This window comes from Hippocampus zosterae, chromosome 1 (genome assembly GCF_025434085.1).
Source record: "Hippocampus zosterae strain Florida chromosome 1, ASM2543408v3, whole genome shotgun sequence".
Classification (NCBI taxonomy): domain Eukaryota; kingdom Metazoa; phylum Chordata; class Actinopteri; order Syngnathiformes; family Syngnathidae; genus Hippocampus; species Hippocampus zosterae.
In genome coordinates this window covers 37,212,631-37,224,943 of record NC_067451.1, presented here as the reverse complement: position 1 = coordinate 37,224,943, position 12,313 = coordinate 37,212,631, and positions in this window count along the sequence as shown.

Below are 12,313 nucleotides of genomic sequence, written 5' to 3'. Positions count from 1 at the left end.
TTAACTTATTTTGCTGTATGTCTTAATGTATTAAAATCTTATTCACATGATGTAATTATATTCTGCTATCTGCTTTTATGTGTAACTATTTTAGCATTCACATTTGATGATGATTATATATGTTTTAACATTTCTAGTTCAATTTTAATAGTTTGATTTCCTCAGTCTTTCCTCAGAGGAGCGCTCTGCAGGGGGAGTGGGCCGTGGCCATGGCCATGTCCCAAAGGTGCAGGTTCTTGCAGCGATGTTGCATCGGGAACTTGGTGATTGCCTACAGATGGGGCTTATGGCACTGTCCTGGCGTCGATGGCTCCGTGAGATGGTGTATTGGTCACCTGGATGATCTGTGCGGAGCCTCAAGTTTCTTCGGTCAGTGTGTGAGTCTGATTTATGTGGGTTAGGTTTGGTGTGAGGTCACTGGATTGTAGTTTAAAAAAATATTAAATACGAGGAATGCGTGTATAGATAGATGGATAGATATGCACATACAGTGAAACCCCGCTATGCGACCACCTCATTTAAACGACCACCTTAAAAATACGACCGGTTTTGTACAGTCCCAAATAGAACGCCTATGTATTGTATTGTATTGAAACCCCAGAAATGAGACCAACCCGGAATTTAGAATTGCGACCGCGATATCCGGTCCCAGGAAGCTATCGCCTCATAATTACGACCAGGTGTGAAAATGGCAGCAAGCAAGAAGAGAATTGATTTTACCCTACAACAGAAAATTGAAGTTATTCGAGCCAGTGAGCAGCCAGAGCGAGCCAGCGAACATTGGCTGAGCGGTTTGGAGTTGGAAAAACTCAAATCCAAACCATTTTGAAGAAGAAACGGGAGCTCCTAGACGCATACCAAGCAAAAGCTAGCTCTTCTAGAAAACGCCTGTGCTACCGAAGTGACTACGACGACGTGGACGAGCTAACTTGGTGATGGTTTCAGAAAGCGCGCAGCCAGAATATCCCTATCAGCGGACAGATGATCCAGGAACAGGCACGAGAATACGCGAAGGAGCTTAAAAAGGACGAAGTCTTTAAAACGTCCAATGGTTGGCTGGATCGTTTCAAACGAATGCACAACATTGGAGGCGCTAAGCTGTCGGGAGAGCGAGCCAGCGTAGATCCTGAGACAGTCCATGCTTGGAAACAGCGGCTACCTCAACTCACAAGAGGGTATGATCCCTGTGACATCTATAATATGGATGAAACAGGCCTTTTCTATCGAGCTCTACCTGATAAATCACTTGTTATCAAGGGTGTGCTGGTGGAAAAGAAAGCTAAAGAACGTTTAACCGTAGTTATGTGTGTCAGTGCCACAGGAGAGATTGAGAAGCCGTTAGTTATTGGCAAGAGCCTGAAGCCTCGCTGTTTCAGAAATGTCGACATCAAAAATCTGCCTGTGTTGTGGACAGCAAATCGTAAAGCATGGATGACGAGTGAAATTTTTCACGAATGGCTGACAGCGTTCAATGCAAAGATGCAGAAAAAGAAGAGACGCGTGTTGTTGTTGCTGGACAATGCACCCTGTCACCCAGCTGCTTTGGAATTCTCTAATGTCACGCTGCAGTTTTTACCAGCGAACACTACATCAGTGTTGCAACCACTAGATCTGGTTATCATCCAGAACATGAAGTGCCACTATCGTACGTCTCTCCTTCGTGCTGTACTGTGCCAAATGAAAAAGGGCTCTGCATCAGAAATTTCAACGGGCATCAACGTTTTAGATGCATGCCATTGGATTCACACTGCAGTCCAGAATGTGAAGGCACACACCATAAAGCGTTGCTTTGAAAAAGCTGGTGTTATTTCAGAAGAGGGCAGCATCTGCAGTGACACTCCCGACGAAGGTGACAGTCTCACACAGCTTGGTGAGCTCTTGCAAGACAAAGTGGACCATCTGCATCTGCATCTGGAGAGCTCCTTATCCCTCAACGAGTACACCACAGTAGATGAAGAGGCACCAGCTATTGAAGATCTCCAACAGGGATGGGAGAAAGACTTAGTAGAGGATAAATCACCACGTCGTCGATTTATAAAACAACCAAAACTTCAGCCACCAGAGGAGAAACCGTGCAGACGATGAGGAGCCAGATGAGCCATGTCCAGCAGAACCGTTGATCAAAAGCTACACGGAAGCAATGAAATGGGCCGGGGAATTGAAGCAGTTTGCTATTGCCAACAGTCTAGACTCCATCCTTTGCAACATTATGTCTGTAGAGTCTGGACTGCAAGAGGCTGCTTTGAAACACAATAGCAAGAAACGACAATCTACTTTGGATAGTTACTTCTTCTAAGAACCATAGTTTGTAGCTGTGTTTTTTTTCTCTTGCCTTATACATAGTGTACATAGACTATTCAAATGCTTAAATTTCTTTTGTGTACAATAAAGTTGCATGTACATTCCATCATTTATTACTCATTGTGTGTACATGACGCTACAGTATATTGTTGCATGTGAGCCACATTACTTCTGCATTATCATTACTGCATGCCACTTCAGAAATCAGACCACCCCGAAAATAAGACCACCTTGAGCAGTAACATAGGTGGTCTTATTTCTGAGGTTACACTGTACTACCGTTCAAAAGTTTGAGGTTACTTCGAAAATCCATGTTAAAAAAATCAATATTTATTTGTTTTCTTTAAAAAAAACACGAACACTATCTTGAACTGTATTTCTAAGCAATGTAATGTCATCGTCAATGCCAATATAACTTATGAAGAGTAGAGACTTTTTCCATTTAAAACCAAAAAGGACAAATGGAGGGCAAGCGATGTCAAACTTTTAAATAAGAAGAAATATATATATATACTGTATGTATATAAAGCGCGTTGACCTCACAGTGGTGCAGAGGTAATGGGTTCGACTCTAGCTACGGCCTTCCTGTGTGGAGCTTGCATATTCTTCCCATGCCTGCGTGGGTTTTCGCCGGGTCCTCAAGTTTACTCCCATATTCCAAAAATTTGCAGGGCAGGTTAACTGAAGAATCTAAATTGTCCTGAGATGTGATTGTGAGCGTGAATGGTTGTTTGTCTCTGTGTCTGGCAACCGGCTCAGGGTGTACCCCGCCGACTGCCCAAAGACAGCTGGGAGAGGCTCGAGGATGGATCTGTGTGTTTGTGTGTGTATGTGTGTGTGTGTGTGTGTGTGTGTGTGTGTGCATATGCATATGCTCGCTTGTTCAAACATTGAGTTGGTTGTCCCAAAAATTAACTGAGGTTAAGTTGGGAATTTGATGAGAGCAATTGACTAGTCAATTTGCAGTGTGATGACAAAAATCGGGCGGCCCGGTAGTCCAGAGGTTAGCACGTCGACTTCACAGTGCAGAGGTACCGGGTTCAATTCCAGCCTGCATGTTCTCCCCGTGCCTGCGTGGGTTTTCTCCGGGTACTCCGGTTTCTTCCCACGTTCCAAAAACATGCATGGCAGGCTGATTGAACATGATAAATTGTCCCTAGGTGTGAGTGTGAGTGCGCATGGTTGTTTGTCTCTGTGTGCCCTGTGATTGGTTGGCAACCGGTTCATGGTGTCCCCCGCCTACTGCCCGAAGACGGCTGGGATAGGCTCCAGCACCCCCCCGCCACCCTAGTGAGATTAAGCGGTTCGGAAAATGAATGAATGAATGTATGACAAAAATCCTGCATTTTTTTGGGTGGGATTGTCCAAACTCACATTTTACAGTGCCTGTCTCTTTGGTGAACGACTGGTGTAAACACAAAGGCCAATTGTGGAAGACCATTAAATATATTGCAATGGGGCAAACACCATTCGCTCCATTTAAAATGAACAATCATAATTTATCGTCGACATCACTTTCAGTCACCTTGTTTAATTATGACATATCGACTGCCAAGTTAAGTGTAGTTTGGCTTAATGAAATCTATTGTTGCCTCTTTTTTTCTTCCATTGTCCTGTCCTGCAAGTCCCTGAGTGTGATGAAGACCTGAGTTCTCCTCTGCAATATAATGTGAGTCTGTGCGTGTATTTGCATAACCATCCATTTTCTTTTTTGTGTCTGTGTCTCTTTGCTGCAAGCCTTAGCCTTTTCTCGAAAATGTGAGTGATTCTATGAGGTTGATCAGTACCTACTCTAAATGGCACTGCTGTCACCGTTTATCTGCTATTTCCTGATTCCTTTTCATTGACTGTGACCAAATCAATTCACTAAATGATGCAATTACACACCGTCGGTCTTCGCCCTCACATTTAAAGTTGAGTGGTTTATTTTGGATCAATCAGACCACTTTGTGTGCAAATTACACTATTGCATTATGTTCAGATGCCTGAGGCATCCAACTGGACTAAGCCCAGGGTGTGAATATCTTATGAAGCGCTGCTGATGGCCAAAAAAGGAACCCCTGTTTGCCCACTTTCTATGAATATTAAAAAAAAATTGTTGTTGGTTTGTGCTTTCATTTGTGGTCGGCTATGTTGAAGTTAGACAATGTTCATGTCACGGACATGCAACGGACAGTTAGGACGGTGGAAAAAATCACTGGCACCACCCGACCCACTCTTGAGGGCTTGCCCACCTCAAGAAGACAAGGGCACCGAAAATCCTACTGGACTCCCACACCCTGCCCACCACCTTTTCCAGATACTCCCCTCAGGCAAGCGCTACCGATCCATGCGCACAAAATCCAGCAGAAATTCAAATGGCTTCTTGTTGCTTCAGCTCTGTACTTACTTGAACTATTGTCACTGATCTATATTCCACAGCACCAGACACTTTAAAAATACTGCTACTGATCACTTTAAAATAATAATAATAATAATAATAATAATACATTTTATTTTTAAGCGCCTTTCAAGACACCCAAGGACACTTTACAATAACAAAAAACACAAAACAATACGGGTTGAGCAGCGGCAGCAAAAACGCGCCAGCGTTCACTCATCCCAAGTTCAGAAAGAAACCACAGGGGAGGTAGAGAGGGAGAAAAAACCCCCACGCTCGAACGACCCTCATTTTGAAGATAATTTGAGTGAGGTAAAAAAACTCCTGCACAAGCATATGACAGTTACAACAGGTCACAAGACATAAACAATGAAGACGGTGAATCAAGGGAATGTAAGAGGGAGGGGGTAATGGTGAGGGACTAGCTTCCGTACATATTTTCATCAGGGGAATGTCGAGATAGCAGATGTTGTTTTGGTAGCAGGCTGCCCAAGAATTTAAGACAGCCTTGAGTCCGTGGCTTATGTCTCTTAAGTGGCGTCGATCAGCCAAATCCATGATTTCAGTCAGTAATTGAACACGGATTACAGTTTTCTCCAAGTTGTTGTCCATCCTGCTGTGACGCTCCAAACCCGCAACAGTTTGTGGTTGAGCACAGTCTGAGTCTGAGTGTTGGACATCCGTGTTATGCCATCCTTAGACCGGCAGCCTCGTCCAATAGAGCCGCTCCCGCCGGTTGAATTTTCGATAGATCAGGAAACTGCTCACACCAAACAGCAGCATACCGGTTATCGGAAGGCCGAAAGTGTAGATGTCGTCCAAATCCTCAACGGACAATGTTGACAGGCACACCATTCTCCGCTTCCTCCAAGGATCTAGGGTGTACCCAGCAGCAAAAGTCCCAGAGGGGCAAGTAGGCTCCCCACTGCCTGCTCTTCTCATCGAGAAAATGTTGTCGATGGCATCGAGAGACCAGCCAACCAATTCCATGTTGGTTTTTTAGGATGAAAATACGACAGGAGGCTAGGAAAAGTCAGACAAAAGACAGCACAAGGACTGAGTGGCGAGCAGGGCAGGGAGGGGGTGGGGTGGGGGACAGCGCAGAAAGCAAAATCGTCCGCTTTCGTCGAGAGCCAAGCAAGAAGTCAAAATGGTGCAATGATTATCAGCACCAACTGCACAACTGTTATAGTATTGTGTTTTACCACTGATCACTTTAGCGCTGCTTGATACTTTGCACATTGTCTCACAGCTGTCATTGAGTGGGACAACTGCACAATGGTACCCTTACACTTTGGAAAGTCTTTCCATACTTATTTGTCATGTCCTTGTTTATTGTATTTGGTTGTTATTGATGAGACTAGGGTAGCCTGTACTACCGGAGGCAAATTCCTTGTGTGTTCTACATACTTGGCCAATAAAGATCATTCTGATTCTGATTCGGATGGTCAATGAATGTAAAAATTGTTTTTCGTGGCCAAAATTAACTGTGTGCTTCTATTTTAACCAACCAATGTAAACTAAGGCAGTACAGAACCAATGAAACAGGGAATGTTAGCAAGCAATGTTTCCTCTAAGATGCCACATGAGCAATTGCGCACTACTCTATCTCAATGCACAGCACATTAAAAAAAAATACAAACTGAGCTGTATTTACATTTTGTATATTTATATTCTCCTCATATGAATAAATTGCTTTTTTGGCTCTTCTGGTTGATGGTGCGGGAGTAAAATGTCCTACCATTTTCCAATCCGCTTGATCCTCTCAAGGGTCACAGGGGGTGCTGGAGCCTATCCCAGCTGTCTTCGCGTAGTAGGCAAGGGACACCCTGAACTGGTTGCCAGCAAATTGCAGGGCACACAGAAACGAACAGCATCCGCACTCACACTCATACCTAAAGACAATTTAGAACATAATCATTGTCACACCAACATTGCTCTCTGCCAAAGCCACCCCTATGTCAATTTTATCTGGTCTCTGTCAGAATTCCAGAACGATCCGAATAGATTCAGACTGTCAAATTGTGGACTCGGAATTTGAGCAAAAGAGTTTAATAGTGAGCACGTTGTCCAAGTACTGGTACCCCTGCCCCTGTGCCCCTGTGCCTAGAAATTTGGCACAGGATGGTCAACAACTTGGTCGTTATTGTGATAATGTTTTATCGTATTTAGGGTGACTTAAGACCAGCGGGTTTGTGAATGTTGCACCACCGCTTCATCTTGTAAATTTGATGTTAACCTAAGTGAGATTTGTGCTTTCTAGCTATAATTTTTGAGAAAATGACAGTTAGCAAATCCCAGAAAGCACTCCCATATTTTCTGGTGGTGGACATAGGCCATTGCACCACTGTTTGAAACTCTGATGGGTCATCTCTAAGCTGGCCATTCTCAATGATAGAGACTAAGAATTGGACTGTAGCAACCACAAATGCCCTCTGAGAACTCCGACATTTGAATTTCGCGCCGCGAGACTGATCAGCCAATCGGCGGCCCCCGCTGCCGCTCGCTACCAACCAATCACAGCCCCCGGGTGGGCTGGACGTTTGTTTACACTAACGTCCGGTTTGCTGGTATATAAATGATCGTACGTTTGCTGAAAAAAAACAGTGTACCACCGCTCTTCGAGTACTTCACTTCACTTCGCCGGGCCGTCGCTCCTTACAACTGGTGACCCTTCGCCGTTCTCAACACGCAACCTTCGAGACTCAAGATGTCGACAACAACCTCACAGTCCACGCCGTCTCGGTGAAACTGCCGCCTTTCAGCACTCAGGAACACTTTTCCTGGTTTCGCCGGGCCGAAGTACAATTCCACCTCCGGAAAGTCACAGATCCGAGAACAAAAGCGGACTACGTCTTAGAAGCCGTCGCCGACGGCGTTTTCCAGCACGTTTCGGCATGGTTGGACCAACAAGACGACGAAATCACATACGACTCGTTGAAAGATCACCTGCTGAAAGAGTATACGCTTACCGTCAGCGCCCGCGCCAAACGACTGCTCACCATGCCCAGTCAGGATCTAGGCGACCGCACAGCTCTCAGTTTGTGGAACGAGATGCAGTCACTCGCCCGACTACCCGGCGCCGATCCGTCTACTGGCCAGCCTCGCAAAGTCGACCTCATGCGCGAACTATGGCTACAGTCCATCCCGTCCTCAGTTCGCGCCGCCCTCCATGACGCCAATACACTGTCAATGTCCGCACTAGTCGCCAAAGCCGATGACCTGATTACCGCAACCAGAGCCGCCGAGAAATCGCCGCCGGTCACCGCCGCCTGCAGCGCACTAGCCCCGCCCATTGTGGACGCAGACATCAATGCCGTGCGCCACCGTTCAGGCCCACCGCATGATCGCTGTCAAGCTCCGCCCCAGAACCAGTGGTCCCGCGGCTACATGCTATCGTCTGGTATTTGCAGCTACCATGACAAGTTCGGCAGAGACGCGAGAAACTGCCTCCCGAACTGCAAGTTCTCAAAAAACGCGACGGCCACCCGCCGACAGTAACGCCGGCGGCGTGGCGCCCTCATCACAGTTACGTTTGCACGATCGGCGACCCGAACCAGGGGTTCTACGTCACCGATGCCATCTCCAATCGCGAATTCCTGGTCGACACCGGAGCATGCCGCTCCATCTACCCCGCCACCGACCAAAACCGACGTCACAACCAGCCATGCCAAGTCAAACTCGTGGCCGCCAATGGTACGCCCATCGCCACGTATGGATGCCGCCGCATCCACATCAAGATCGCCAACCGCCGATACGCCTGGGACTTCATTATCGCTGACGTGAGGACACCACTGCTCGGAGCCGATTTCCTCGTGCACCATAACCTACTGGTCGATGTCGGCAAACGAAGAATGCTGAATCTCCAATCGTTCCAGTCCACCGACCTCGTCGCCCGGGTCCAAGAAAACGTCAACGCCTGTGCAATCACAACCAACGACCCATACGAGCACCTACTAACCGAGTACGCCGACGTCTTCAAACCCGAACTTCACCAGACGCCGGGGAAAGCAGCGAAACACGGACTCTTCCACCATATCGAGACAAAAGGACCACCCGTCTATTCCAAGTTCCGACGCCTCTCGCCCGACAAACTCAAGGCCGCCAAACAACCTTTCGCCGAAATGGAAAGGATGGGACTCTGCAAGAAAGCATCCAGTCCATGGGCATCACCGCTGCACATGGTAAAAAAGACTGACGGTTCATGGCGGCCGTGTGGAGACTACCGCCTGCTGAATGTGAAGACGGAACCGGATCACTATCCCCTACCCAACATCGCGGACATCACCAACGAGTTGGACGGCACCAGATACTTCACGAAACTGGACCTCTTGAAAGGTTATTTTCAAGTTGCCGTCCACGAGCCCGACGTCCCCAAATCAGCGATCATCATGCCGTTCGGCTCCTACGTCTTCTACTACTCAACGTTCGGTCTTCGCAACTCCGGCGCCACCTTTCAACGCCTCATGGACAGCATCCTCGGCGAACTGTCGTACTGTGTATGTTACGTCGACGACATCCTCATCCATTCAAAGACGAAGGCAGAACATCACGACCACGTCCGAAACGTCCTCCAACTGCTCCGCGACAACGGCTTGGTAGTACGACGAGACAAGTGCGTTTTCGGCGCGTCGAAAGTAGAGTTCCTCGGTTACGAGATCGACGTTTCCGGAGTCCGCCCCCTGCCCGCTAAAGTCAACGCCATCCACAATTTCCCTACGCCGAAAACGATCAAGACTCTCCAAGGGTTCACTGGGATGGTGAACTATTACCATCGTTTCCTGCCTCGCCTCGCCCACGTCATGGCCCCGCTATACGATGCGCTCAGCGGCAACCCGCAACACCTGAAATGGACCCCCGCCCAGAGCAAATCGTTCGAAGCTACGAAAGCCGCCCTCGCCAATGCCACGACATTGACATTCCCGAAGCCGGCGGCTCCGCTTCAACTGACGACCGACGCAAGTAACGTTGCTGTAGGAGGTGTGGTGGAGCAGGTCATCAACGGTATCCCGCAGCCTCTGGGATTCTTCAGTCAGAAGTTACGCCAACCTGAAACCCGATACAGTACGTTCGACCGCGAACTTCTCGCCGTATACCTGGCTGTGCGACATTTCCGCCACCTGCTGGAAGGAACGCCGTTCAAGATCCGTACCGACCACCGCCCCCTCGTACACGCCTTCACCAAAGCTGGGGATCCGTGGTCCGCCCGTCAGCAGCGTCATCTCTCTGCCATCGCAGAATTCGGATGCGAGATAGAGTACGTCCCTGGTGAAAAGAATCCAGTAGCCGACGCCCTGTCACGAGTGGAAATCAGCGCCGTCCATCTTGGCGTCGACTACGGAGCCATCGCCGACGCCCAAGTGGCTGATCAGAAGGGCACCGCTGACTATCGTCAGTCCGTCACAGGCCTGAGATGGGAAGACGTACCGTTTGGCGACGACGGACGCACCTTACTCTGCGATGTGAGCAGGCAACGCCCTCGGCCACTCATCCCGAAAACGCTCCGAAGTCAAATGTTTGATATCATCCATGGTTTATCACACCCATCTGGAAGATCAACCGCCAAACTGATGACCGAGAAGTTTGTATGGCATGGAATCAACAAAGACGTACGAGCCTGGGCTCGCAACTGCCTCCAATGCCAAGCCAGTAAGATCGGCCAACATACAGAATCCGGTATCGGCCAGTTTCCACAACCCCGACGTCGCTTCGGCCATCTTCACGTCGACATAGTTGGACCGCTGCCACCTTCAGACGGCTACCAGTATCTCTTCACATCCACCGAGCGGTCGACTCGATGGCCTGAGGCGATCCCAATGAAAGGAGCCACTGCACAAGACTGCGCCGCCGCCCTTCTCCAAGGCTGGGTCAGCAGATTCGGAGTCCCTGACGATATCACCTCCGACCGAGGTTCTTCATTCACGTCACAGCTCTGGACCGCCCTTGGTCAGCTCATGGGAACGACTGTGCATCATACGACTGCTTTCAACCCCGCCGCCAACGGAATGGCCGAGCGCACTCACCGCACGTTGAAGGCAGCGCTCATGGCCCGCTGCACTGGACCAGACTGGAGTGCCCAATTGCCCTGGGTACTTTTCGGAATGCGGACGACTCCCAAAGAAGGTCTCGGTGTCTCCTCAGCCGAGATGGTATTCGGTGAAACCATCGCCGTTCCCGGGGAGTTCTTCCCGTCCAGCCAAGACGCCGCCGACTCCACGGCCTATCTCGCCGATCTCCGACGCACCGTCGGAAAGTACCGACCCGTACTCCAGACCTACCAAGACCAGCGCAGCAGACGAGTACCGAAGTCGCTGTTAACCTGTACTCACGTTTTCGTAAGGAACAACGCCCACCGCCCGCCTCTAACTCGACCATACCGCGGCCCGTACGCCGTGGAGCAACGTAACGACAAGGCCTACCGCCTCAACATCCATGGTCGACAGGATTGGGTCTCAATCGACCGCCTGAAACCGGCCTACCACGACGACGACGAACCCGCGCCGCTGACCATCACTCGAGCCGGACGCGCCGTCCGCCCGCCCGACCGCCTGCACGCCCAACCATGAACTTTCATCACTATCCTAATTCGGACTCAGCCTGCCAAGGACTTTCTAACAGGGGAGTATTTGTAGCAACCACAAATGCCCTCTGAGAACTCCGACATTTGAATTTCGCGCCGCGAGACTGATCAGCCAATCGGCGGCCCCGGCTGCCGCTCGCTACCAACCAATCACAGCCCCCGGGTGGGCTGGACGTTTGTTTACACTAACGTCCGCTTTGCTGGTATATAAATGATCATACGTTTGCTGAAAAAAAACAGTGTACCACCGCTCTTCGAGTACTTCACTTCACTTCGCCGGGCCATCGCTCCTTACAGGACAGAGTCCATGTGAAATTCACACCTTTCTGCCTTGACAAATAACCAGTTATCGAAGAGACGTTGCAAAATGATTCTGACATGTTGGTGTTCTTTAAGAGTATGGGGAAAAATGAAAATGTCATTTAAATAAACAAAACAAAAAAACCCTTAACAAATCCCATAAAATAACATTAATTAAACTCTGATACACATCGGGTGCATTGGTTGAACTGAACAGTATGACAAAATACTCGAAATGGCCTAAGGGTGTCTTGAGTGCCTTTTTCCATTCATCCCCTTTTGTAATATGGAACAAGTGATATGCACTGCGGAGATCTAGTTAAGTAAATATGGATGCAGATTTAAAAAAGCGGAATCTAACAATGGGAATTGTTTTGAATGGTTATATCTCGTTGAAACATCGATAGTCTACACATTGATGTAGAGATTTAGATTTCTTCTGAATTAAAAAAAAAGAAACCAGCCCCTATTCAAGGTGGCAAATTACCTCAGCGCCGCTTATTCCAGCTGTGATACCTGACATGACGATGAAAATTGAGAATTAGGTCGTAAATTGATGGCACAGCCATATGGTCCATGAGGGGGTGATTACTGTATGCGGTCTATGCTAAATGCTTGATGTAATCTTGGTAAATACAGGGAGCCCACCACAAGTGGACCCAGTTGAGTGGGGTGAACGCTGGTGTGTCTGGCTGCTGCTGCCCACCCACAATTTTAAGTACTTTTACGGTTTTACGGTTCCCCAATTGCTA